We start from the raw sequence: 23,987 nt of genomic DNA, 5'->3' as shown, positions 1-23,987 counted from the left end.
AACAGCACATTAAAAGAATCATGCACCACTATCAATTAGTATTTATCCCAGGTGAGTAAGGATGGCTAAACATAATAAAATCAATTAATGTAATGCATCATATTAACAGAATGAAAGAAAAAAAGAAAAAAAAAAAGACCCACATGATCACCTCAACTGACACAAAACAGGCATTAGACGAAGTCCAGAAACCCCACATTCTCATTTGTTGGTGTCTGCCAGTATGTCAGACTGTGTGAGCATATATTTAGTTGAAATGGGGATGTCAGACTGTGTGAATATATATTTAGTTGAAAGGTCTTAGTGATAACCCCTGCCCATAGAAAGGCATCCAAGAAGTGTAGGCTAAGAGAAATTTAAAATTTTCCATTCATACCCCAATTCATTGCCAAATAGGTTTGAGATAGTGTGCAAAAACTGTTAATAGAATATAAAAAGAGGGCACAAAAGAAAACTCTGGTGGCCTGGTAAGATAACACTGAGTACGAAATCAGCATCCAGAAATATTTATCAAAAAGTCCTTCTTGGTTGCCAAGGGTGGGTTTCTCACAGCCAAAGCACATTCACCATGTTTTGAAGATAAAAACAACAATTTTTCTAGACCAACTCAGCTTTTTCCAGCTTATAAGAAGAATAACAGGTAAGTTCTCATACAGAGAACTGTGTAATATAGTCAAAACCTATAAAATAAAATTACAAGTATATAAAAATCGAAATTCAGGATTTACAGCAAAACAGACGCTATACAATGACTATGGGATAACTTCAACAATTGTGACAGAAGCAGAAAATAAACCAAAGTATTTGATTGTCTAAAAACTAGTTTAGGACTATATCAGCTAATTCCTAAATAAACAAGAAAGTTCATCGAAAAAAATGACTGGTCCAGGTATCCATATATCAGTGCCAAGGTCTCAAGATGCAATTTTACTGCTTTGAATTTAAAATAGTAGTGCCAATTTGTATTAAGCAAACAAAACAACTTCATGTATTAAATAAAAATGTCATAACTGGACAGTCCTTTATTATAACTTGGTTTTCCTGTAGTCCAAGAAGATGGGAAATAAATCCCAAGGACCCTAATTCAGTCAGGCACAAGAGAGCAAACCACAGCTGTCTTGAATGATTAAAGGCTATGTCACAGCTCAGTGGGGTCTACGCTTTGGTAGCTTCCCCCTCCCCACCCCCGCCATGTGACTGAGAACTGGAATAAGAGTGACAGACTCACAAAGGGGTTAATGAGAGATATAACGTCTTCCTAGTGTGTTTTGACTCCAGAATCCAGAATCGAACTTTTCCTCTGTCCATTCATCCCATTTCATTAAGAGCAATTTACATCATCAAGAAACTTCAAAAACAAATATCACCTTTATTTTTACCATACTTAAACCCATAAAGTCAGGACTGGGGTGGTCTGGAAGTGAGCCCTGCTCAGGATCATGAAACAAATTCTCAAATCAAATAATTGATAAAAATTAGATCCAAGTTCATCAAGAACAGGATGATTTAGGATTTGGGGAGTAGTCAGCTGCTTTTTTGCATTTCAGAAAGACTATCATTTCTCCAGACAAAAGGAGGGAGCAGGTATAGCTCAGTGGTTTGAGCGTCTTTCCACATACAAGGTCCCAGGTTCAATACCTCCTTAAAAAAAAAAGTACAAAAAAGTACACAGGAGCGAGCAACCCCTGCATAGGTAATGCCAACAAAACAAAATCAGCACCTTCAAAGTCTCTCAGTAACTAGAGGCAGCCAGACACTGAAACTGCCAGTCCTGAATTATGGCCCCTGAATGGTGAGGGCTTCACATTTCACCGATCAGGGCACGGCCCAATCAGAAGACAAACCCCTGCACTGCCAGGGACCAGCAAATCCGCTTTCTTCCAGTGTGCACATGACTGAATGTGCTTCTGTCCATCATCTGGGTCATATATAGTTCAATGCGAGCTGAGCAGACAGGGCTGCAAGGAAATCTGGCGCGGTTCAATACCTTGTCTAGCCTGGGTTCCAGTATCCGATTATTATTTTTTTTTAACTGACAAACTCATTTCTCTACCGGGGCAAGATGCTGAGCTGGCTGGAAGTTCCATTTCTACAGCAAGAATCCTATCTGGAAACACAGAAGTTGTCCTCTAGCCACAGCAGCTTGAACTTTTTTGATTGTTGTTGCTGCTTTCTCCCATCACCCCTACCCCCTTTTGACAAAGATCCAACTGTAAAAAGTCTTACGTAACAATTCAGGACTACTTCGGTTCTTTTACCGGGTAAGCACTTTCAATTTTTTTTTTTATAGCTAAAAACCATTTTAAAATTGAATCTGTTGAGAGGCTTGACTAAATCTCTTAAGCAGTTTGTGTAGTGAAATACTGTCAGTGGATTTTTTAGTCTCGTTTCTGCACGTGCTCCTTTGTTCTCAGAACAGCTTTTTGTACACACCCCATAACGCAGCTGGAGTTATGAAGTCAGTTATTATAAGGAACACAAAGGTTGCTTTGCATTATTTGCCTTTAGATAATTGATTTTGCATTTGTTTTCATAAAAAGGAGTATTTAAAGAAGGAAGGAATTTACAAAAGAATACACTGTTGAAGAACCTAGCAAAGTTTGAAGTTTTTACCACCTTTCTATCTGTAGTTTTGTGTGGCCAAACACTTGTGCTGCCTGGGGCGATGGGGGTAGAGGCAAGCGTAGACAGAGAGGAACTAAGCCAGACATGGACAAAGACAAGAGCCAAAACCAGACAGTCCTGGCTGTTCGATAGGCCAGCAGTGGGTGAGACAGGTCAGCCAGCTGCGGGGGCAGGAGGGGGGAGAGGGGGAATGGATGTGTGAGGTGCTCATGCGTGCGATTGTGACTAGATTTTGAAACTGCCAGCCATTTTCCCAGCTATGCTTTGTGCAATCTAAAGGAATGCATCTTTTCTGAGGCAGTCTTGCCAGAGCCAAGTGAGAAAGTAGAGTGTGATCTATACGATAGCATATGGAATCAGAAAATCCTGGGATCTGGGTGAGCAAGAGGGAATGCAGAGGGTGTGGAAATTTTTTAGTGATCTGGAATGTGTTGAGTGACAGGAAGTGCCCCAAGCTCCCTACCCCCCCTCTTCAGTCGCGCCTGCTTTTGTCTAACTCTTGTAATCTACACACTACTGCTTACAAAGCTGTCTGAGTTTAAGACAAAAAGAAACATAAAAGGCTCAGGGTTCCATACTACCTGTGATATGGCAGGAAGGTAAAAGCATGACTCTTTAAGACTGTGGACATTTTTTCAGTTATACAGAAGATAAAATAATTTTCCAAGTATAAATGAGACTTCTGAAGTATAGTCCGGCTTCCAAGCCTGATTTTAAAAATACTTGATTTTGCTATACTCACAAATGCTTAAATTGGTTCCTAATTTGAAGGATGTTTGCTTTATTTAGTTAATAAATTGCATTTGAAGTTCTCTGTATAAATTTGGACTTTGGGACAAAAAATGCAAAGTAGTAAGTAGAATGCCTCCCCGCCCCCCCCCCCAAAAAAAGAACGGAAAAAGGAAGGAAAAACAAGGACGATTTTTTTCTCTTCATTGGTTGAAGGTATTTTAGAGTCGATTTCTTAGAAAAAGCAGCTCTCTCATTTTTTTGCATGCATGCTATAAAAGATAACTTTATGCCGTAATAAATTTAAGGTAGGAAACTTGAGAGAAAAGTGTTCTAAGTGAAAAAACAACTTAGCGTGTTCTCAAACTTTCGTGTTATCAATAGAAACACTAAAACTTGACATAAAAGCAGCTAAATAATTAAATGGCTAACTCTACTTTGGGGGATGAAATGGAAAATTAAGTGTGAATAAAATGATACTTGGGAATGTTTCCACCTCGTACCACAAAGGATGTTAGTGGTCAGTCTAGGAGTTACTCTTTCCTAGTGTGGTTCTGAGCTTTCATGCCGAGCAGACGTTATTCACATGACAATTCGAAAAGTCCATTCATATATCTCACTACCTGGATTTGAATAGAAACCAGACAGCAATTCTTTAGTTCCAGCCACCATTCGCCCCACTGGACAATAGCGATTTGTTAGCACAGAGTCACAGGCTGTGGGACACAAAGCTTGAGGCTGCGGAAAGATGGGGGATTCGGAGAACAGGAAATTACAGGCTTGCTGCACTCCTGGCAGCTCTGAGAATACAAAAAAAAAAAAAAAAAGGCAACACAGTGATGCCATGTTTAAGAGCTACTTCTAGTTTTTTAACCACCTCCAATGTCATAAAAGCTCTATTGTTGGAGTACATAAAGTAATGAGACCCGTGTGCTCTCTTTTCTCACTACAGGGAACTTCATTCAATGCCCTGGCACAGCCAGAGTTGATTAGTTGTATGATTTGAAAGGAGAGGAGTATTTTTACAAATAAAATATCAGAGGAAAAAACAGACTTATTAACACCTAACAACAAATTAATATCTTTAAAAATTATTTCATAAGACCAGACAATCAAAATGAAACCAAAATCTACCAAGGCTACAAGGAAAGTTTTCTCTAAAATATCACATAAATCTATTATTTAATTCTATCAAAAGTTTCTTCAGATTATATATACTGGTTTAAAAATAAATTTTACATAAAAAATTTTTGAGCTCTAGGTTATATTTTTATATTTTCCAAAACAAAGAACTAAAATCATTAAAATCAAAGCTTCAAGGACCTATTTTTGCATAGGTCCAAGAAAATCTACATTTTCTTTTGTTGATGATCAAATTATTGTGGCTCCCTGGCTAAAATTTGGAAATTGTCTCTACATTCCTCCCTTGAGACCTAAAAATAAAATTAAAGGATGTCTTAGCTGAGGGGAGAGAGATAATATTCCAATCTCAATCAATAAGCAGAAGAAAATAGTACATGAGTTCCTGTCCAGGCCCGCATGCTGTAACCTGAGCATCAACAAGCCAGAGCAGGGTCCATTTCAACAGAAAAAGGAGACCCTGCACAAGCAAGCAATAAATAGTTGTATTCATTTTCCCTTCTTCTCTGAATCATTAGAAAGTACAAGTCCGAAATGATATTGTATCTGAAAGATGTATCAACTGAGATCATAAATGATCAAAATGCTTTGAAAACATGAACTGTTCTGCCCTGAGCCTATGATAAATGGCTTTAAGTTTAATACGTTTCAATCTTACTATTGCTGGAAAACACATTAAGTCTATTTAAGCTATCAATAATTAGATCTTGGGAAGCAGATATGGCTCAAGAGATAGGGCCTCCGCCTACCATATTGGAGGACCCGGGTTTGATCTCTGGGGCCTCCTGGTGAAAGAGAAGAGAATGCATGCCTGCACGGTGAGCCAGTGGAACTGAGCGCCTACATGGTGAGCCGAATGCCCGTGCAGTGAGCCAGGTGCTTGTGCAAATGCCTGCATGGTGAGCCAAGTGCCCACGTGGAGAGCTAGTGCCTGTGCAGTGAGCCAAATGCCCATGCAAGTGCCTGCATGGCAAGCTAAGTGCCTGCATGGTGAGCCAAGTGCCCGCATGAGTCCCCACAGGTAAGCCAGTGCCCGTGCAAGTGAGTCATGCAGCAAGATGATGATCCAACAAAAGAGAGATAAAGGGGAGAGTCAAGATGAAGCACAGCAGAGACCAGGAACTGAGGTGGCACAACTGACAGGGAACCTCTCTCCACATCAGAGGTTCCCAGGATCGAATTCCAGTGAATCTTAGAGGAAAAGACAAAAAGAAAAATAGACACAGAAGATCTCATAACGAATGGACACAGACAGCAAAAAACAGCAGGGTTGGGGGATGGTGAACTAAATCTTAAAAAAAAAAAAAAAATTAGGTCTCCTCAAATTTTATGATTATACAAACAGAAAAAGCATTAGGTACTATCTAGATCTACATTGTCCAGTAGAATAGCCACTAGCCACATGTGGCTATTTTAAATTTAAATTAATCAAAATTAAGTTAAATTTAAAAATTCAGTTCCTTAGTCACACTAGCCACATTTCAAGTACTCAATAGTCTAACGTGGCTAGTGGCTCTCATATTGGGCAGCACAGATAAAGGACATCTCTATCATTGCAAAAAATTCTACTGGACCGCACTGAACTAGACCAAACTCATCTAGTACACTTGTCTTCAACTAGGTATCTAGTTGGACATGAAAGAAATTAAAGAAAATAAGAAAATAACACAATGACAAGTATGACAAGGTAGCTAGTCTTCATACTTGTGAGATGCTTACAAAAACATTTGAAACCAAGGGTGAGAAAGGAGTCCAGATCCTTACCACCCTCTCTTATCCCCTTGATCTGCAACAAAGAAGTTAGGAAGAATATTAAGATAGTGGTGGCAGACAGGTGATAGCAGCCCGAGTGAAGTAAAGTGCTCCAGAACGGCACTTAGTCAAAAAGGTCCTAAACATAGAGGCAACTAATTCTATGTTCTCCCTCACAGTATCACTATCATGGGCAACATGGAAAAACAGAAAGAACAAGGACCTTGAAGTTACTCAGACCTTGGTTTGATTACCAGCATCCACTTTACTAACTAGATGGTAGTAGGGAAATTAATTCACCTCTCTGAGACTAAGTACTTTTACGTGCCAAATGGGGCAATGGCCATCAAGCATGATATGTGGAAGGACTCTCGATAAATTAAAGCATCTAAAAAGGTGCTAGCTACGTAGTAAAGGTTCAAAAAAAATTGTAGCTATTATTTATTTTTCCCCCTTAAAAATCTTCAAACCTTAACTCCTTATAAACAGAGATACTATTCAAAAACACAAAGCAAGCCATAAACAAGTTTCCTAAAATACTAATGTTGGGCATGCCAGCAATCTAACTGGAGTAAAATGGGCATTTTTGGATACTAGAAAGCTTTTCTCTTCCAATGTGTGACCGAGCTGCCCCATGTAGCCTTGCTTTTGCCGTAACAGTCTCAAGTCATATTTGGCTCAAATAACTAGCAGGTCCTTGTGTGTTCAGCGACTTGTATTTGTGGATCTGGGCTTAGATTTTGGATAGAAGGACAATGTTCTATTCTGCTAAGGACTGAATGTACATAGTTAAGTAGGTTCAAAGCAATGGTTTTCAAATACTGGGAACCTCATATGCCTGTGATTGCATCCACGGATACCATCAGCCCTGATAAACCACAAAAGGTCTCCAGAGGAAAGGGTCCTGAAGACACTTGAGCAAATGTTTCTGGTTTCTTACCAAATGCTGGTCCAAAAGAGTCCTCTTTCCATTAGTTCTGTATCAGGCATAGTGCTAGACCTAGGCTGAATGGTGAAAACAGATGTGCTTGCTGTCACGGACCTGACAAGCTATAAACTGGGATAACCATGGGCTAGAAGCCATATCATGCAAAGCATGGTAGGGAAGAGTTCAGAAACTTTGAGGATGACTCCAATTATTTGGGGAACCTGCCTTGCCATTTGTTGGGACTGAACTCACAAAATTCATAAGATGATGGAACAATGTACCCACTCAGATTCACTGATTCATTCAAAGAAATATGCTAAACAAAAGGATCTTCTTAATAGATTTTAAATGGCATCATCAAACCATTAAATGAAATACCTTTAAACAGACAGGAGTTTTCGCAATGACCAATTCTGAGATCTGTGGTAAACTGCTACGCATATACTCAGTTTATTTTATTTTTTTAAAGAACTTGGTTTTCTATGCTTTCTTTTTTTTTTTTAAAGATTTTTAATTTATTTCTCTCCCCGTCCTCCTCCAGCTGTCTACTCTCTGTGTCCACTCGCTGTGTATTCTTCTGTTCAGTTTATTTTCGATGGATGTTTAAGAACAAGATTAATTTCTGGAGGGGATGGAATAAGGAAAGGTTTGGGCACGGAATGGCATTCTAGGAACATATCCTGAGGCACTGGAATACTGAATGTGATATATATTTTCTCTATCTGCTTCCCTAGGACTACTTTCTTAGCACTTCCCATTTCTTTTAATGACACATTCATTCTACGATCATTGTGATTAAACAGCTATCATGTACTCAACCCGTGACTAAGCTGGCTCATAGCAAACAAGAAAATGAGACAGGTATAATAAATATGAAGAGAATGGGGAGACTAGGGTCACAATTGGATTTCTGTGGGAATTGATCTTACAAAACAGAACCAGTTATGTCAACAAGATATCTAAATATTAATCCTTCTTCTAAATGGAATTTACTCTTTCTGCCGTAGGATTATACAAGAAGTTGCTTTTTTTTTTTAAAGATTTATTTTTTTTTATTTATTTCTCTCCCTTCCCCTGACCCTGCCGTTGTCTGCTTCTCTGTGTTCATTTGCCATTTGTTCTTGGCCGTGTGTTCTTCTGTGTCTGCTTGCATTCTCGGTGGCACTGGGAAACTGTGTCTCTTTTTGTTGCGTCATCTTGCTGCATCAGCTCTCCATGCGTGCAGTGCCACTCCTGGGCAGGCTGTGCTTTTTTCACATGGGGTGGCTCTCCTTGCGGGGCACACTCCTTGCACATGAGGCTCCCCTAAGCGGGGGACACCCCTGAGTGGCAGGGCACTCCTTGCGTGCATCAGCACTGCACGTGGGCCAGCTCACCACACAGGTCTAGGAGGCCCTGGGTTTGAACCCTGGGCCTCCTATGTGGTAGGCAGATGCTCTATCAGTTGAGCCAAATCCACTTCCCAAGAAGTTGTTATTACCAATGGAGTAAAGTATATATTTGTGCCCCAATGGCATAATGTCATCTCCATACAATGTGAAGCTCCCAAATCCAAAACTCCCAGTCAAGAAATTCCCATTCTAGTTCATTGACACAGAACTTGTGTTTCCACTTGGATTCCGCCCCCACCCCCCACTAGTAAAGATTCAATATCTTATGTGGTTTTTTTCTTTATTCACTCTATATCAAGGTCAAGTAAAAAAGAGGTCTAGCAAATGTATTCTAAGCAAATTAGACAGTCACATCAAAAAAGATCTGGTCATCTGTTATCATGATGTAGATTTTGGTGGAATTAACTTATCATTTGGCTTTCTAATAGTATTGCATTTAGAAATAGCTCGTTTCTTGTATATCCTATATTACTAGAACAGCACAATTTCTTCTGCTTGGTCATTTAAGAGCCTCTACAAATAGTTCATTCATTCAATATATATCTGTTGATATATATTGACATATATATTAATACATGCCAAGCCCTTTTCCAGTCACTGGATACACAGCAAATAAAACAAAGGTCTAGTCCTTGGACATGGTAGTCACAGAGACTTGAATTCAGTCTCAGCTTGAATATCTACTGTGTGGCCTTAGACAAACTTGCCTCTCTGAACCTCAGGTATCTCCTCTGGAGGGGGAAAGGGAAAATACTACTACTTCACAGGGTTATTGGGAGAATTATATAAAACTCATTGTCTAGTACAGTGCCTGGAACACCATAGACACTTGATAAAATTGTAGCTATAGTTTTACAAATTGCAGCTATTACTATTATCCATTCTGCTTTCATGTCCCTGTATATGAGAATCAATCTAGTTTTTCTAAAATAAGAGGTTTCAAAGGCTTAAGTGTATCTCAAAATTTTGTTTCAAGTGTTAAGAGCTAAGCAGAATAAGAATGATCAATGGATGAAATGCTACTTCTGGTTATTAAAGGATTTCTGGCTATGGCAAAAACAAGATAACAATAATATAATGAGAAACCTACTTTAAAGCTGGGATGTTAATGGCAAAATGGATTTTTGCACTCACAAAGATTTCAAAGGGTAGGGTACTGTATCTCTAGTATTATTACAATATCGGCCCATTTAATCAGAAATTGTATAGAAGAAATATACCTAAAAGATTTGGAGTCCAAAATCCTATCATAGCTATCAAGCATGGCAAAGAAAGTATTATAAAAGTCCTCTGACGGTTATTATAAAAGTCACATAAAGAAATTTCTCTGGAGGCAAATTCCAAGGCTGACTGCAGGGATATACTTTTAAAAATAATATTTTTCATCTTATCAAATTAATAATGTGCTTAATACAGATAGGTTAGAAAGCACAAAAATAAGGAGAGAAAAAGTTACTCATAATCCCACTACCTAAAGATAACCACTATTAACATCTGGCAAATTTCCTTCTAGTTTTATTTTTAGGTATTTATTTTGATTTATTGGTGACTTTTAAAATACTGGGAGTTTTTCTGTCATTATACAAGTAATACTTAATCTTTACAGAAAATTTAGATAAAGAGAAGCATAAAAAAGAAAATCTGTCACCTCAAATCTCACTCAAAGAGAAAATCCTTATTACTATCTTGGTGTAGTTCATAAAACAATGAAATCAATTCTCTATACAGTTTTATATCCTGGTTTGTTCATTTATAAGCATTTTTTATGTCATGTCTACTTTTGTAGATATTCAGGTGGTTTCCAATTTTTCTCTACTGTAAATAATGCTGCAATGAACATATTTATACAGAAATAACTATCTGCATTTCTGAAATTTCTTTCATATAGAGTCTTAGAGAGAGAAAAACTGAATCAAAAGAATATGAAAGTAGTCAGAAAGTCTGAACAATTTACACCCCTACCAGCAGGGACTTCATAGTGCCTTACAAACAATGAGAATGTGCTATACATAATTAGCTGGTACTCAAATGTAAGAAAGTTTGTGTTTGTTCAATAATGAAAAAAGAGTTTTAAAGAAAAACTCAAAATGAGCTAAGGACAAGAAAATGGAAGTATCTCCCTAGTAATACAAATTATCCGTGCCCAGCTAGGTAGCTGAAAGCAGGCAATTGATAGCAATCTTGAAATCTTTTAACAGGACACAGTAGGAGTTTAACAGCAGTCTACTAGGTTCCAGAAATCCCAGGAGTTAAATCAGAGTTTTCACATTTGAATTCTTTTCCAATTTTAGGAGTCAGCAAATAATATTAAATACGGATATGTCTTAGGTTTCCCATATCTAACAAAATTCTATAAATTGTTATTCAAGGCAAGCAGATAACCAAGAATATCATTCATTCAACAAATGAATGCCTACTTGGTTTCAGGTATTTTCATGTATAAGAGATTCAAAGTTGTTAAGAGGAAGTTCTTCCTCAAAGGGTTTGCTTTCAGTATTCTTCACAATCTGACCTTTTTACCAGCCTAATTGTTGAAATATGACATTATCTCACACCATGGCTAAAAAAAGGAAAACCTTTCAGAACACTGTACTGATCAACTTAAAAATCAAAATTTCTTGAGAGGAAAAAGCTAAAATTAATATACAATCCAACTGAATGGATTCCACTCACATAGCTTCACACCAGCACATAGTAATGTCTACCCGTACCTGTGGTCGAAAGGAATTCAAAAAAGACAGAAGGAAAAAACTTACTTTTCACAGAATAATTAAACTACCATCATTATTCTTTGTAAAGTTCCCTGTAAATCTTGCTTAATGAGTCCTACAAGAGGGATTTCTTCTTAACCAAAAATAATGTACAAGGTTTCCTACAGGTGTTTGATAATATGTGTACCACATAAAAGAGAAATTGTCAAATGACTACATGCTCCCAAAATAAAAGGTCAGACTTCTGGTAAAGCTTTGTATCTACTAAAAGATCTGATACTTGAATATAATTACTGCATTTCAAAAATACATCTTGTCCAAGTTATAGCAAATATTATTTATCAAGGATCTAATATTTGTCAGGCATTGTGCAAAGCTTTTCTAAACATTTCATTTAATAATCACAGCCACCTATTGAATCAGGTACTATTATTGGCCCTCATTTTATTGATGAAGATATCAAAGCTTGGTAGCACATGACTTGTCCATTGTCAAAACTAAGAAACTACAGAGTACAGATTTAAACTCAGATGCCTGCCTCTTGGGGACCTGCTCTTTTCACTATACTAGTTTGATTTTCTATGGTTTGATGGGATTTTTCCCCCTTAAATATCCTGTCAGAGACTAGAAAAAATTGTTTTCTGCTTGTGACTTTGAAAAGAACTGTGTAGCAGCTTGATACTATTTATGAATTCCAAAAAGAGACATGGATTATGTTCATAAACTGGTCTGTTCCTCTGGATGTGATACCCTTTGATTGTATTAGATTCAGCAGAGATGTCTTTAATTAAATTATGTTAAGATTAGGACTTTGATTTGACGTCAGTAGGGCATGACTCAGGGTTAAGTCCCAGCACCCTTGATGGGCTGATATAAACAGGCACTCACTCAAGAAGACACAGAGAAGACACAAGAGCTCCATAGATATCAGAAGAGAGAACTCTGTCAGCTTTGATCCTATGGCCCCAGGAAAAGAGATGAGCCATTCGCCTGATAGTTTACAGATGACTTTGTGAAGATACCAGAGCAGATGAGCCCAGAAACAACCCTATGCCAGCCTACAGATGAGATCGAAAGAAGCTGGAACCATGGACCCTTAAGAGGAAGGCAGGCAGGATGAACCCTCACAGAGATCGGCAGCCATCTTGCTTTACCATGTGGCAAGTGACTTGGGTGAGAAAGTACCTTTTAGGGCTGTGTAAGTTTCTACCCCGAATAAATACCCCTTATAAAAGCCAACAGATTTCTAGTGCTTTGCATCAGAACCCCTTTGGCTGACTAATACAAACTGGTTTCCAACATTACAAGAATATGGGACTGGACAATGCAATTTCATATATGATAAAAATAGATTTTTGGATGTCATCAAATCTAAAGTCTACATTATGCATGGAACTTTTAAAAATGGGTAGATATTTCTTTAATAGGTTTCTAGTCTCCAGAAAAAGTAAAAACTATACTTTTTCTTTTTTAAAATTGAAGTATAGACCATATAATCTAATTTGGAGAAATATATTCAGTGTTTGCTAAAATATCAAAACACTATACTACACCAATGCTTTATGCTAATATACTTGTTCTGTCTTAAAATATTTCCAGAAATTTGTGGTTACCTTAATGAGAAATGACCAGGAATTCACCAGGTGAGAGCCTTAGTTTTGGGCAGACAGCAAAATGTGGGAGGGAAAAAAAGCAGTCAGACAACATGGGTTTAATCACAGCTTCATTACTAAATTTTGAACTAAAACTCTCTGGGTCTCACTTGCCTTGGCTATAAAATGGAAAATTGCTAAGTTCCTCACATAGCTAAATGAGAGACTTAAATGACAGTGTGTAGTGTCCAACACAAAGTAGTGTCCCTTACGGAGTTTTTCCCCCCTTTGTAAGGATCAGATAGAGTTCCAGGTTGCCTGGTGAATATGACCTATACAGAAAAGAGGGTTACATTGCCCAAAACTTGTGGCTGGAAATCAATTGTCTCTTCAGTTGGTTTGGGATTGGTTTTCTATTATTCATTCATTCAGTCACTCTTTAATCATATATCCAACAACGGTACAATTTACTAACTCAAAGACTCACTGAGACAGGTCAAGCACAAAAATTCCCAAAACTCACTCTCAAGTAGCTCACAATGTAATAGAAGAGATAAACCTGTAAACAGATAACACGATTCTCTAAGTGCTATGATAAAGGAAAATCCAGAATGTTATAGAAGTGCAAGAGGATAATTTAACACTGTAGGGGAAGACTTCTTGGAGGAGGGCCATCTGAGATGAGTCATGAAAGAGAAGTAGAATTTACAGAAAAGTAAAGAAAGAAAGAAGCTTTTCAGGCATAAGAGAATATAGCATGTGCAAATGTGTAGACATGAGAGAGACTATCTTACATTCAAGAAACCATGTATGCAATGTGGCTGTGAGCATAGGGTTAGTAGAAAAGACTGATAAAGATAGGTAGGTACAAGCTGTGAAATTCATTCCAATCTTAATATAATTCATAAAGCCTGTGTAAAGAGGATTACTTCAATCCCTTTGAGACTCTAATGTGCTAGTTCCCCCTCAATCTAACTGGTTTACAACAAAACAAAACAGCTTGGTTTGTGATGGATATATGAACTCTAAACATAAACACTAGCCACTCTTTAACAGTCAGAGAGCACAAGGAAGTCATCTGAATGGGATAATATCTGAAGTATGTATAGCTGCTCAAGATATCCAAACTTCTGTAGTAAACTTTTACTTTGTTGGGAAGTGGATTTGGCTCAACGGATAGAGTGTCTGCCTACCATATGGGAGGTCCACAGTTCAAACCCAGGGCCTCCTTGACCCGTGTGGAGGGGGCCCACAAGCAACACTGATACGCGCAAGGAGTGCCCTGCCACGCAGGGGTGTCTGCCCCCCCTCCCCCCCCCCCGTAGGGGAATCCCACACACAAGGAATGCACGCCCTGTAAGGAGAGCAGCCCAGGGTGAAAGAAAGTTCAGCCTGCCCAGGAGTGGCGCCGCACACACAGAGAGCTGACGTGGTAAGATGACACAACAAAAAGAGACACAGATTCCCAGTGCCACTGACAAGAATAGAAGCAGACACAGAAGAACACACAGTGAATGGACAGAGAGAGCAGACAACTGGGGAGGGGCGAGGGGGTAGAAATAAACAAAAATAAATCTTTAAAAAAAAAAACTTTTACTTTATTGATTTATAGGGCTCAATATATGGTAGGCCCTCAATAAATACTTACTGAACTAAATTAGAGGGGGTGGGGGAAGTATGAAATCTTTATTATCTTCTTTGTTAAAGGACCCAGTGGAATGAAATTTTTAAAATAAAGAAAATTCCTTGTCTTTATTTCCCCTACTCTTCTTCATAGCTGGTCAACATATTTTTGAAATTTTGTTAGTTTTCAGGCCAGATTATTTATAGTTATTGGGAAAAAGCCCAAAAAAGCTAGGAAATGAAAAGTCTGTATTTTATTACTAAATTATAATAACATTCTTCATTTAAGTCTACAGGTTAGCTCCAAGCAGCAGCTGATAATAAACACAGCTTCAGCAAAAGTTGTGATTCATTTATGATTCACTGTCAACAAATCCTGAATGGGAACATGACGCATCATGGTCAGGGAAGAAATTTAGAGTGGCTGAAGCAAAGGGTGTATCTAGTTTGGGAGCAATGAAGAAAAGATGTGGCTAAGACATTGGGGCCTAACAGAGAAAGCCCATATCAGATTAAAGCATTTAGATTTTATCTAAAATTGTCAGGACATCAGGCTTTTAAGCAAAGTCAAGTTTTATTTAATCATTAGTGAAAGATGGACTGAAGGTGGATAAGACTGAAGGCAAAGCAACCCTTTGGGCTGTTGCAGTCATTTAAATGAAAATGACGGTTTTGACCACAGTGGTAAAGATGCAAAGAGGAGGCTAATTTTTTTTTTTTTTTAACATTTTGCTCTATTCAGCTCTGAGCAGTGTCTCTTCTATTTTCTTGAATTGTAAAATGCATATGGCTACATAGGATCTGATTTGAAGGGCACCGTAAATTTCCACACGGCTCCAAAAATTTTACCCTAGTACTTGTCATGCTGCTTAACATTTCCACCATTAAAATCATTCCTGGGGCTCTTCGGCTGTTTCTCGGGGAGAGGGTGGATGCACAGGGGCTGAGATGGGGCTTCAGCTGGCCCTCCCACTCTTCATGCGGTTACTGCTCAGAACCATGGTCTCATCCAAGGCGTTGCAGCACCTGTTCTTTGCGTCACACATGGCAACAAAAGCAACTTGTACGTCCTCACAAGTGTCTGGTGATGAACAGAAACTAAACTGAGAAAATATTTAGTCATTAACTATGTCTGGCCATGATGGTTTTGAAAATTTGCCTGGTCAGCTGGTCAGAAGATCCATTCAGCAAGGCTTCTGTTTTAATATTCTGTGTGGGATGTCTCTTTTTGTTCTGTCATCTTGCTGCACCAGCTCACCATGCAGACCAGCACTTTGCGCACAGGCCAGCACAGATGGGAGCCCAATTGCTTGAGCCACATCCACTTTCCTAGCTTTATTTAAAATAAATTCTTTTATTTAAGAGAAAAAATAAAGAGCACAATCTTAAATATACAGTTCAATTAATTTTTACAAAGCTAACACACCTGGAGAATCAATACCCAAATCAAAATATAGACCATTATTAACACTTCAGAAACGTGTCTTGTTCCCACTCCCAGTATTAAATTCCCTAAATAAAGGTAACCACCATTCTGATTACTAATACCAGATATTAGTTTTGTCTATTTTTTTTTTTTAACTTTCTATAAAGGGAATCATATAACGCATAATCTTTTTGTGTCTGGCTTCTATTGGTCAAAATTTTGTCTGGAAGATTCATCCACACTACTGTGTGCTGCAATAATTTGTACTTACCATTACTGTACAGTATTCCATTTTATGGTTTAAACTGCAATTTATTGATCTGTTCTACCACTGATGGAAATTTAGTTGTTTTCAACGTAGTTGCTGCTACAAACAGTCATACACATGTCTTTTGGGGTACACTTTACACATATTTGTTGGCTAGATTTCTAAAAATGGAATTGTTATGTTAAACTTTCCCAAAATACTATTGAAGACTTTTCAGAAAGGTACCAATTCACACTCTACTCCTGCCAAAAGAACTTGAATGTGCCAGTTGTCCTTAACACTTTGTACGGTCATGTTTTTTTTCTTGTAGCTAATGTTGCTGTTTTTTAAATTCTAGCCATTCTGGTAAGCATGCACTAGTATTTCACTATGTTTTTAATTTTCATATTTCTGGTAAGTAAAGATGTGGACCTTGGCCCAGATGATAGATATTTGGGAAGTAAACTTAGATCTTAATGACCAACTGGTTAAAGAAGAGAAAATCTAGAATGATGGAAAAAGAAAGCACATTTGAAGGAAGAGGGGACAGAAATCATACTTATTCCTGAGAATGTTAGGGTTAGGTGCTCCCCTGGGACTGATGTAGAATTCAAGGGTTAGCCACAGCTAATTACTGAGACTTAGTGCAACATATAAAGGTTCCCACATAAGAAATAATTAAAAAGAAACTAACAGAACCTTAACACCAACCATACACTTGTTGGTAAAGAAAATAAACTTACAATCCTAATGAGGCAAGATAAAGATAAACTATACTACTTGAAATATAGACACTTTAGATCTCTCACAGGTAACTTCCAAAAATCCCTGTGAAGTATCAGAAGGAAATATGTGGAGATTAATGAATCCCAATATATGAAATTAAAGAAAAAAGTCAAAACCTTAGTAATAAAAGACAAGTTCTAAATACTATAATTTCAGGAAAAAATCAGTTAGACTAGAATATCCTCTTTTCAGACAAGAAGGTCAATAAATATTGTATAAATATCAAGTTTCTCTATTGTGAGTACCTGAAGTGAAAAAAGTAACAAACTGTATGAGGAATATGGATAAGAACAGGATTTGGCATTGGGCTCTATCCCCTGAGATTCACCTCATCATGGATTCTCTAATTACTGCTGTCCACCTGTATTATGTGATACATAATTAAAAGCTTAGGGTCTGGAGTTAGACAATCCTGTATTCAATTCCTAGCTGTCCCTCTTTACCTATGTGACCTTCAGATTCAGTTTTCTTATTTTTAAAATGGGAATAATAATAGTAATTACCCCCAGAGAACTACTGGAACATTTAATGAGACAATACAAGTAAAGCACTTAGTACAATGCCTGACTCATATAAAGTGATCCATAAATGTTAGCTGATAATATCACCTGTAAAATGGGGACCAATCCACATTTCCCTGTCTTCTTAAAATAAATTTTATTGCGGTAACATAGAATACATTTCCCATTTTAACCATTTGTAAGTGTATAATTCCCATACAAATTACATTCATAATGCTGTGCGACCATCACCACTATCCACTACCAAAACTTTTTCATAATCCCAAACAGAAACTCAGTAACGATTAAGCAGTATCTCCCCATTTCCTCTTTCCCCCAGTCTCTGGTAATCTCTAAACTACTTTATATCTCTATGAAGTTACTTAATCTAGATATTGTATTTTTGTGTCTGGCTGATTTTATTCAGCATAATATATTCAAGACTCAACCATGTTACACATGTCTCAGAATTTTGTTTCTTCTTATGGTCACATTTTGTTTATCCATTCATCTGTTGATAGATAGTTGGGTTGTTTCCACCTTTTGTCTTATTGTGCATAATGCTAATGTTCTTATGAACACTGGTGCCTGAGTATATGTTCTAGTCCCTGAATTCAATTTTTTTTTTAAGGAGATGAGGTGCAGGGAGTGGATATGGCTCAAGTGGTTGAGCGCCTGCTTCCAAATGGGAGGTCCCAGTTTCCATTCCTGTTGCCTCCTTAAAAAAAAAATAGCAAAACAAAACAACAACCAACTGGGGGGGGGGGGTTGATGTGGCTCAGTGGTTGAACACCGGCTTCCCACATACAAGGTCCCAGGTTCAATTCCCAGTCTCCAGGTCCTAAAAAATAAATAAATAAAATAAAAAGGTGACAGGAACTGAACCTGGGACCTCCTACATGGGAAACATGCGCTCAATTACTGAGTTACATCCACTCCCCGAATTCTTTTTTTTTTTTCATTCCCCCCCCCCCCATTGTCTGCTCTCTGTGTTCATTTGCTGTGCGTTCTTCTGTGTCTGTTGTATTCTCATTAGGTGGCTCCAGGAACCCATTCCGGGACCTTCCAGAGTGGGAGAGGGGTGATCATTCTCTTACGTCACCTCAGCTCCCTAGTTCTTTGTGTCTCATATTGTCTCTTCTCTGTGTCTCTCTCTCTTTTTTAAAAGACTTATTTATTTATTTCCCCCACCCCCCCACCTCAGCTGTCTGTTCTCCTTGTCTATTTGCTGCGTCTTCTTTGTCTGCTTCTATTGTCGTCAGTGGCACAGGAATCTGTGTTTCCCCCCGTTGCATCATCTTGTTGTGTCAGCTCTCCGTGCATGCAGCACCATTCCTGGGCAGGCTGCATGCCCTTTCATGCTGGGCGGCTCTCCTTATGGGGCGCACTCCTTGTGCGTGGGGCTCCCCTACGCAGGGGACACCCCTGCGTGGCAGGGCACTCCTTGCGTGCATCAGCACTGTGCATGGGCCAGCTGCACACGGGTCAAGGAGGCCCGGGGTTTGAACCACGGACCTCCCATGTGGTAGACGGACGCCCTAACCACTGGGCCAAGTCCCCCGCCTCTGTGTCTCTTTTTGTTGTATCATCTTGCTGCGTCAATTCTCCGTGTGGGTGGCACCACTCCTGGGCGGGCTGCACTCCACGCAAGGTGGCACTCCTTGCACAGGGCGGCACTCCTTGCACGAGGCAGCACTCCACATGGGCCAGCTCACCACACGAGCCAGGAGACCCTGGGTATCAAACCCTGGACCTCCTATACGATGGGCGGAAGCTCTATCCGTTGAGCCACATTCACTTCCCTGAATTCAATTCTTTTGGGTGTAAATCTATGAGTGGAGCTGCTGGTTATGTGGTAGTTCTTTGCTTAACTTTTTTTTTTTCTTACTTGCTCCCCTCTAAGTTTAACTTTTTGAGGAATCACTAAGTTGTTTTCCATGGTGGCTGCACCATTTTATATTATCACCAGTAAAGCAAGATAGTCCCAATCTCTCAACATCCTCACCAACACTCCTTTTGTTTTCCTTTTTAAATACTAGCTAGCCATCCTAGTGGAAGTGAAGTGGTATCTCATTGTGGTTTTGATATGATTTCCCTAATGGCTAATGGTGTTGGACATCTTTTCATGGGTTTACTGGCTCAAATGGTAGATTTCAGTGTCAAACTGAGTGTGAAATGGCATAGTGCAGTGATTAAGAACACTCTGAAGCTATAATTTCTGAGTTCAAATCCTGACTCTGCCGCTTTTAGCTGTGTAATCTCGGGCCAAGTTATTTAATCTCACTTTGTCTTCCTGTTTTCATCTATAAAAGGGGAAAGATAATAAGTGGCTATCTTTTGGGGTTGTTGTAAGGATTAGATGAGCCCTACTTTAAGTACTTTACATATAAAGCCTTAAAAATAAAATCTGGAATATAATTACTATATAAATACTTACTACAGTTATTTTAATAGCAGCAATATGCATGTTTTGTTTGAGACTCCTCCACATCAAAGAATGGGGGAAAATGAGATTGGAGATAAGCAATTTGACATTTTTCTTATGGTTAAGAGATGTCCGGAAAACGGACTTTGGCCCAGTGGTTAGGGCGTCCGTCTACCATATGGGAGGTCCGCGGTTCAAACCCCGGGCCTCCTTGACCCGTGTGGAGCTGGCCATGCGCAGTGCTGATGCACGCAAGGAGTGCCCTGCCTCGCAGGGGTGTCCCCTGCGTAGGGGAGCCCCACGCGCAAGGAGTGCGCCCCGTAAGGAGAGCCCCCAGCGCGAAAGAAAGTACAGCCTGCCCAGGAATGGCGCTGCCCACACTTCCGTGCTGCTGACGACAACAGAAGCGGACAAAGAAACAAGACGCAGCAAACAGACAGCAAGAACAGACAACCAGGGGAGGGGGGGGGGAATTAAATAAATAAATAAATCTTAAAAAAAAAAAAAAAAAAAAAGAGATGTCCAACAGAAATATTCACATACCCATTCTCAAAGATGGGGGGAGGGTGGGAAGACTGAAGAGGTAACAAGTTACAACACAGAAACTACATCATTAGTAAGCAATTGTGACCTCCTCTGTCCAGACATAGTTATGAAAAAAAAAATGCTTTCTGGTTTGGCCCTAACTGGGGAATAATTCAGATAAAGGAGGCCTACCTTCCATAGAAAGAAGGAAATCATTTTTCTTACTCTCACCTTACAACAGTCTGATAACCACCAGAGCTAGAGGAACTTTCTGCATTCTCACATCATTTTTAGATAAAGGAAACATTTCTTAGAACAGAATAACCAGTTCTGGAAGCCTTCTTGGAAATGTCTTTCTGCATTATATTAGTCTTTTCTTCCCACACTCTATAAACCATCATCCCTGGGCAAGTCGGAAGAGGTATCTAAAAAAGTCAAAATGCAAGGAAGTAAGCATACTTTAGAATTAAAGGGAAAATCCATATCTGTTCTTAGAAGGTCATGGAGTCAGTCCTATGGACTAGCTTCTGTAGCTGATTTGCAAAGTTAACAAAATACTGAATTCTATCAGCAACAAATAAAATTAATGAATTTTAAATTGTCAATTTAAAAGTCTACAGCAGGGCAGCAGATGTGGCTCAAGCAGTTGAGCGCCTGCTTTCCACATGGGAGGTCCAAGGTTTGATCCCCTTTTCTTCCTAAAAACAAAAGCAAACAAATGAAAAAACCAGCTCAGGAGAGCTGATGTGGCTCAGTTGTTGAGTGCTGGCTTCCCACATACAAGGTCCAGGGTTTGATCCCCAGTCCCAGCCCCTAAAAAAATGTCTTTAGCAGCGAGTGGATGTAGCTCAGTGGTTGAGCACCTGCTTCCCATGTACAAAGTCCCAGGTTCAATCCCCAGTACTGCTTTGAAAAAAAAAAAAAAAGTCAGGGAAGCGGACTTGGCCCAGTGGATAGGGCGTCCGTCTACCACATGGTAGGTCTGCGGTTCAAACCCCGGGCCTCCTTGACCCATGTGGAGCTGGCCCATGTGCAGTGCTGATGAGTGCAAGGAGTACCATGCCACGCAGGGATGACCCTGAGTACGGGAGCCCCACGCGCAAGGGGTGCGCCCCGCAAGGAGAGCCGCCCAGTGCAAAAGAAGGTTCAGCCTGCCCAAGAATGACACCGCACAAATGGAGAGCCAACACACAAGATGACGCAACAAAAAGAAACACAGATTCCCGTGCCACTAACATCAACGGAAGCGGACAAAGAAGAACACGCAGCAAATGGACACAGAGAGCAGACAACGGGGGGCAAAGGGGGGGGGGGTTGGGGAAGGAAGGGGGGAGAAATAAATAAAAATTAATAAAAAAAAAAAGTCTATGCTTCTACCAACCTATGAGCTTCTTGAAAAAAGAGTGTATTTATCACCAGCATTGCCTGGTACACACAGATGTTCAATAAATGTTGACTCAATACAGTCAGTGAACACCTCTTCCTTGTGCAAGGTACTATATTATGTGTCAGGGAGCCCTTATTAGTTCACTTACGTTGATGCCAAACTGTTCTACTTAAAAGTTAAACAACAAAAGAAATTAAAAAGAACAAAAAAAAGGAAAAACAACAACAACAAAAGTACACAAGGCCAGCTCTGCAGCTGCACCTGCTCTCATTCCAGACTTATTCCCAACAGCAAGGCTAGCCTCCACTGCATGCCTGCTGAAGCAAACCAAATATTTCTCTCAAATGATGGTCTGCCACCCAACAGCTCTAGTTTGGAGTTATTCTGCTGAGCAAAGGAGGCAAACCCTAGTATCTTTGGTCATAAAATGTAACTGTTTGCAAGAGCAAGTGCTGAGTAAGCCTGATATATTTCCAAATGCAGTCTTGCCATCTAGAATTCTAAGTTGACCGTGCAACACTCAAGAACATCTGGCTTTGCTCCTCTGGCTTTGAGCTTTCCACAAGATAGGTATGCTGTTGCCAGCATGTATATGTGCAATTGCATACTCAAATAATGTACTTCGATTAAGAGCCCAAGACTTGGCAAATGGATGGAATGTAGCACATGGAACTAAAACAAACCAGGCAAAGTGTGAATTGCCCCCTTTGTGTCACAGTTTGGAAGAATTTACCCAGGAGAGGAAATCCTTGGGAATTAGAGGGGGAATAATGCTCAGAAGTATATTAGAAGCAAAATAGCACCATTACCTTAGAAAGAAGTATATCTAACAATAACTCTTTATTTCCTACTCCCCTCAATGAGATAAATATGTGATTACAATTCGGTTCATGCAGAAAACATAATGAACAGAAAGTGTCAAAATTAAACATTATGAACTTTGGCAGCTATAGTATGTATCCTTTCAAATTCTTACATCATTTCTCTAGTAAGGGCCCTGTACCAAATTGGCATGGGTTCTAATGTGGTTTGAAGAGGGAATTTCCCGCCTTTAAAAAAAAAAGATGACCTACAAAGAGCCCTTTTACATAATCACAGGGATATAAATATTTCTCCTTGCTCTATATTCTGTTTTAAAGGACAAAGCCATATTGCCAAGGTACTGAGAAAGCATTAGAAATGATTTCCAGGCCCATATGCAGTGCTGATGCACACAAGGAGTGCGCTGCCACGCAGGGGTGTCCCCACGTAGGGGAGCCCCACGCCCAAGGAGAGCGCCCCGTAAGGAGAGCCGCCCAGGGCGAAAGAAAGTGCAGCCTGCCTAAGAATGGTGCCGCCCACATGGAGAGCTGACACAACAGATGATGCAACCAAAAGAAACACAGATTCCTGTGCCACTGACAACAGAAGCGGATAAAGAAAAAGACACAGCAAATAGACACAGAGAACAGACAACCAGGGTATGGGGGGAGGGGAGAGAAATAAATAAATAAATAAATCTTTTTAAAAAAGGAAAAAAGAAATGATTTCCAGTTTTAAAGACCATTTAACACAAGCTCTGAAAAAACTTAACGGTATATGAATGTCTCTTAAAATAGTGATTATCCATTGGTGGCAATAAAGAATCAGTTACAAAGAGCGATAATTATCTTCATATTTATACTCTGACATTGGAAGCTTTAAAGTAGGGGTTTTTAACCTTTTTGTTCCACAGGCACCTTTGCCAGACGGATGAAAACCAACCCTTACAAAGTCCACACTATACTGTGTGTTTGTTTGTTTAATTTCTCTCTCCCCTTCCCCCCCACACCAGTTGTCTATTCTCTGTGTCTATTTGCATCTTCTTTGTCCACTTCTGTTGTTGTCAGTGGCACAGGAATCTGTGTTTCTTTTTATTGTGTCATCTTGTTGTGTCAGCTCTCCGTGTGGGCAGGGCCATTCCTGGGCAGGCTGCACTTTCTTTTGCACTGGGCAGCTCTCCTTACGGGGCTCACTCCTTGCGCGTGGGGCTCCCCTATGTGGGGGACACCCCTGCGTGGCACAGCACTCCTTGTGCACATCAGCACTGCGCATGGGCCAGCTCCACACGGGTCAAGGAGGCCCTGGGTTTAAACCACGAACCTCCCATGTGGTAGACGGATGCCCTAACCACTGGGCCAAGTCTGCCGCCATATACTGTGTATTATGTAATAAATACATC

At 39.6% G+C, this 23,987-nt stretch overlaps 1 protein-coding gene and 1 long non-coding RNA gene across 4 annotated transcripts in view; one reads left to right on the top strand and one right to left on the bottom strand.

Annotated features, from left to right (window-relative positions):
- Positions 1-23,987, bottom strand: part of NR6A1 (nuclear receptor subfamily 6 group A member 1) — a 266,007-nt gene that overhangs the window by 161,763 nt on the left and 80,257 nt on the right. The gene's annotated exons all lie outside the window — the stretch shown is intronic.
- LOC111758678 (uncharacterized) overlaps positions 1,921-23,987 on the top strand; it is a 46,122-nt gene continuing 24,055 nt past the window's right edge. Inside the window, exon 1 of one of the 2 annotated variants that reach the window (XR_009186901.2) lies at positions 1,921-2,261. This is a non-coding gene — a long non-coding RNA (uncharacterized lncRNA). The remainder of the gene's footprint in view (positions 2,262-23,987) is intronic. The other variant, XR_009186900.2, reaches the window with a different exon arrangement.

Source organism: Dasypus novemcinctus, chromosome 8 (assembly GCF_030445035.2).
Source record: "Dasypus novemcinctus isolate mDasNov1 chromosome 8, mDasNov1.1.hap2, whole genome shotgun sequence".
Lineage (NCBI taxonomy): Eukaryota > Metazoa > Chordata > Mammalia > Cingulata > Dasypodidae > Dasypus > Dasypus novemcinctus.
The sequence above is the reverse complement of the archived record's forward strand: the minus strand, read 5'-3'. Positions and strand labels throughout refer to the sequence as shown.